This window comes from Leptonychotes weddellii, chromosome 3 (genome assembly GCF_054177405.1).
Source record: "Leptonychotes weddellii isolate Sample4059 chromosome 3, ASM5417740v2, whole genome shotgun sequence".
NCBI lineage: Eukaryota > Metazoa > Chordata > Mammalia > Carnivora > Phocidae > Leptonychotes > Leptonychotes weddellii.
The window spans coordinates 37,738,033-37,743,608 of NC_138371.1; the positions used below are offsets into that span (position 1 = coordinate 37,738,033).

Here is a 5,576-nt window from a genome sequence, read left to right on the forward strand (position 1 = left end):
CAGAAAGATTGCTAGGTATACAAAAATCACATGAAGTTTTAATTGTGGTTGAAGACCATGGATCTGTAGTACTTATGTGGTATCTAGTTTTTATCATTGTTGTTTTCTCTACCATTCTTCATATTCATTTTTTTAACCAGTTTTCCCGTGTGTGAATAATTGATCCAGAGTTAGTGTTTAGTAGGGCTTCTTTGGAAAGAAAAAAACAAAACAAACAAAAACACAGGCCTATTGAGACTGATAGCTAAAAGTATATGTCATGGAATCTTGGATTCATAGGGAGGCAGGTAGAATAATAAGCTGGTTCCTCCTACTGGGTCTTAATGTTTTAATTCTTGAAAAATAAGAAAGTGAGAAAGGAGGAAAAACAGGACATTGTAACAAGATACCAGGGCCTACAATATTAAATTTCAGCATGTGTTCAGTCCTAGATTATAACCAAATCTGGTGTGTAACATTGGATGAGAGTTATGAAAAGGAAATGGAGGTGAATTCTTCATCTATAAATTTGGATATTATTATTGATTTCATAAAACTATGGAAATGACTGAATAAAAATTCAATTCGTATAAAAAGTAAAAAAAAAAATAACATTGCCTGATATGTAGTGTGCGTGCAATTAATATTAACATTTTTGGTGATATCTATAGTTTTAACACCTCTGTTACCATCTATTTCGTTAATTATTAGTCTTGATGGGTGTCTACCCTCTACAAAGGTAACTCCAAGTAAAATACAGCAAGGTTAGAAGTAATTTGTAATATACGACAGTTCACTCACTCTTCTGAAAAGGAGCAAATAATGGAGGAGAAATATGCCTCAATAAAACTTATTCCCAGAAGGAGATGATGGCAAGGTTGTACCTGAGTCAGCAGGAAAGCTACTATTCTTCTGGGAAGTCAGAGTCACGGAGAAATCATATGCTCAAAGTAAAGAATAAATGTTCCACATATAGTCCGTGATAAATGCTAAAATCAAATTACTAGATCTTCCAAGTATTTATTGAGCATCTTGTGCAAATCAATATCCAGGTGCCCAGTAGGTATTCAATACATATTAGATAGTTAATAGATGATACATTTTAGAGAGAGAGACAGAGCCAGAGACAGGAAGGTAGGGAGGAAGAAATGAAGAATTGACTGATGGAATAAATGAACAAATCAAACACATGAATAAAAATTTTATTCCAGTGACTTTAAGCTAATAGAATGCTTAACAGTGTCTTATGTTTTATGCTAGAACACATTGACAAATACAGTGGATTTTTCTTTTGCTGTGCAAGTTGATAAGGTAATATTAATATAACAAATTATATTCAAGTAAACATTTTTACAAACCTAGCATATATACTATATATATTTTATACTATACATATACACACTTATATACATTTTTTCTCTCTTCCATGATTTCTTAAACTTACTACTTATTTCTTAATTTTGAGTGGAGGAGATGGTCTTTCTCACTATCCTAACATTAAATAATAAATTTTCAGTCTGTATGAAGCTGAGAGATGATGAATATGAACCTACTAGTATGGCAAGACTATATCCAGTGTTTTAGTTTGGAGCTTGTTATACCAAAAGCTTAGCTATTACCAGTAAATAGAATCAATGAACTATGAATAGATTTCTTTACATAAAGTATATAGCTTCTTTAAGTGAAAGGCTTTTGGGTGTCATGTTTTCACTATTTAACGCTTTGTATAATTTATCAAGTAATTAGCCAGAAAGGGTATTGATTGTCAGTACAACCTAATGCAACTGAGTTTTTTTAAATGAAAAATCATCATGAAATATACTGACAATCAATAATACTTGGCAAAAGTGCATAAAAATAAACATCTCAATATATAAACACAGTCTCTAGTAAAGTAAATTCATTCTGGTTTCTGAAATGCAAACATGCACACACAGAGGATATTGTTAAAGTGAAATGGATTGACAATTGGCTCAAATATTCCAGTCTCTTCACATTTGGTGTCTCTCAAAAAATCCTTTCCTATTCAATTGGCTTTAGAACTTATTTTTAAGTGTGATCCATGTATTATACTTTAATGACTAATTAAATACATTATGTAGAAACATACAATTAATAATCCATCACCATACATATTGACCCTTTATTCCATGTCCTATTTTTAACAGCTTTATTAAGATATGATACCTTCATCCCCAAGTTTGCCCACTTGATGTGTTTAATGTTTTTTAATATATTCACAGAGTTGTACAACTACACTGTGATCTAAATCTGGATTTTTATCACCCAAAAAGAAACCCTAAGCTCATTAGCTGTAACTCTCACACCCCTTGCTGCCAGTCAGCCCCATTCAACTCACCTCCTTTCTCTATAGATTTGCCTATACTGTATACTTTTGTATACAAAAGTATAGGCAATCTATATTTTCTATATTTTGTATAGGGAATCCCACAATATGTAATCTTCTGTGACAGTCTTCAGTCACTTAGCATAATGTTTTCAAGGTTCATCCATGCTCAGTATATGTTAATAATTTATTCTCTTTATTGCCAAATAATATTCAGTTGTATAGATATACCATGTATATTTATCCATTTAAAAATTGACAGATGGGGCACCTGGGTGGCTCAGTTGGTTAAGTGGCTGCCTTCAGCTCAGGTCATGATCCCAGCATCGCAGCTAAGCAGGGAGACTGCTTCTCCCTCTCCCTCTGCTGCGCTTCCTGCTTCTGTGCACTCTCTCTCTCTCTCTCTCTGTCAAATAAATAAATAAAATATTTTTAAAAATTAAAAAAATAAATAAAAGTTGGTAGACATTTAGGTTATTTCCGTTTGATTATTCTAAATAATGTTGCTATGAACATGTTTTTGAGAGGGCATGTATTTTTTTTTGCAAGTTTAATAAATCACATGATTTATTTATGGGATTTCTACATCAGGTTGTGGTTTAAGAGGAGTTATGTATGTGTGATATGAAGAGAATGATGTACAATCAATATGAATCTTGTTAAATCTCTCTTCCGTGGACTTTCTCCATCTTCCTGCTTAGCAGTAAAAGGCATTTTAGGTTTATATAAACATTCTTTACGATTGCCCTCTTAACAAAAAATTAGTACATAAATAGCACTAGACATTTAGTAAATAAGTCACAGGCCAGTAAGTTCAATTGTGCAGTTGTGAAATATAATGTGAAAGAGTTTGGAACCTTAAGACTGGGTGATCTGCAGTGTTTCCAACATGTCTTCGACTGCCGTAAGAGTGTATTTGATTTCCTTCTTACTTCGACCTGCAAACTGATAAGCTCTGTTTATTTGATTAGCTGTCCAACTCACATATTTCATGTTGTCCTTTTTTGTTTTTGCACTTGCTTTTGGATTAGAAGCAATATGACTTTCCGACATGTAAAACCCAAACAAAGCTCTCATATTTCTGTTGTTCAGTTTCAGTGCCAGAGCAAAATACTTTCAAGAAAGTTTGAGGTTTTCAAGTCCACCTTGGGTATATTTAACTTCAGCATACTGCTGACAGTGTAAGTGGTTATGTGGATTAGTCATCATTAGCTCCTCTAAACAAAAGGCTGCTTTAGCATAGTCATGTTCATTGATACAAAGTTCTGCAAGTTCATGCCAAGCTTCTTGGTCCCCAAAAAATTGTTCCAGATACTCATTCAGTTCCCGAATGGCCTCCACATTTTTCCCCTGGGCTTTCGAATGGCAGTCTTATGCTTTCTTGCAGCAGTGTTAGTTGGATCTTCTTGTAAAATTCTATCATATAGTTGTATAGCATCATCCTATCTTTCCATGGCTTCAAATCTCATGCTTCAAATCTCTTGACTCTGTGACTGCCAGGGAACTGTCTTCTCAACTCCTGAAGACCAAACAATGCCAAATCATCTCGACCGTAGTTTAGGGCTGCAATCATCACTTGCTCATATATGATCCAAATACCATCTCCAAGCTTAGAAGCATATTCATTAATTAATTCCTCTCCAACTTCCACAATTTGCTCACTGTTTCGTGAGTTTTCTTCTCTCCATTTTCTCATTTTATCTCGCATTTCTTCCCAAGTGACATCGTAAAGCTCTGAGACCTTCACCATCTTCTCAGAACCTGGAGGCCGAGAGGGCATGTATTTTTATTTATTTTTTATTTCTATTATTACTTATTCTCCTATATCACTTATTTTTCTTGAGTACCTCCATAGGAGTAAAATTATTAGGTCATATGGTAACTCTATATTTAACATTTTGATGTACTGTCAGATCATTTCCCAAAGTGGCTACACCATTTTTCATTAGCACCAGCAGTGTGTGAGGGTTCCAATTTCTTTATATCCTTGCCAACATCTTAATTGTCTGGCTCTTTGATTATAGTATCCTAGTGAGTGTGAAGTGGTAACTGATTGTGGTTTAGTTTTGTAATTTTTCTAATGATTATTGATGTTGAACATTTTTTCATGTGTTTATTGGCTATTTGTATATTTTCTTTGGAGAAAAGTCTGTACAGAGCCCATTTTGAATCAGATTACTTTTCTCTTCTTCAGTTGTAAGAGTTCTTTCTGTATTCTGTATACAAATTCCTTATCATGTATATGATTTCAAATATAGTCTCCCTTTCTGGTTTTGTTTTTCTACTTCCTTGATGGTATTGTTTACTGCACAATGGTTTTTAATTTTGATGAATCCATTTTATCTGAGGTTTTCCTTTGTCATTTCTGGTTTCAGTGTTATATATAAGAGGCAGTTATCTAATGAATTTAAAAATATTTCCTGTTTTTTTCTAAGAGTTTTATACTTTTATACTTTTATCTCTTATATTTAGTCATTTGAACTATTAAGTTAATTTTTGTGTATGTTGTATGATGTGCTTAGATGCCCAAATTTATATTTTGCATTTGGATATAAATTTGTCCTGGTACCATTAGTTGAAAAGACTTTTTTACTCTATTGAATTGCTTTGGCACATTTATCAAAATACCATTGACCATAAATATGAAGGCTTATATCTGGATTATTAAATTCTATTCCATTGACTGATAGTGTATCCTTATGCCAATACCATATTGTTAATGTTACTTTGTAGAAAGTTCTGTAATTACAAAGTATAAGTCATGCAATTTTCTTCTTCTTCTTTTTTTTTTTTTTTTCAATATTTTCAACAATGTTTTGGCTATCCTGGGTCCTTGAACATGTCTATGAATTTTAGGATGAGCTTGTCAGTTTCTACAAGAAGCTAACTGTGACTGATAGGGATTGCATTGAATCTGAATATCAATGTAAAGATAATTGCCATTTCAACAGTAGGTTTTGTGATCCATGAACACAGATTAATTTCCCTTAAATTGAGTCTTTCTTTTTTTTTCTTGTTTTATTTTTTATTTTAATTCCAGTATAATTAACATACAGTGCTATATTAGTTTCAGGTGTACAAAACAGTGATTCAACAATTCTATACATTATTCAGTGCTCATCAAGATAAGTGTACTCCTAATCCCCTTCACCTATTTCACCCATCTCTCCACCTACCTCCACTCTGGTAACCATCAGTTTGTTCTCTATATTTAAGAGTTTATTTTTTGGTTTGTCTCTTTTTTGTTGTT

At 32.8% G+C, this 5,576-nt stretch overlaps 1 pseudogene; it reads right to left on the reverse strand.

Moving 5' to 3' along the window:
• Positions 1-2,510: 2,510 nt before the first annotated feature.
• Positions 2,511-4,085, reverse strand: LOC145720788 (ER membrane protein complex subunit 2 pseudogene; annotated as a pseudogene).
• Positions 4,086-5,576: the final 1,491 nt, after the last annotated feature.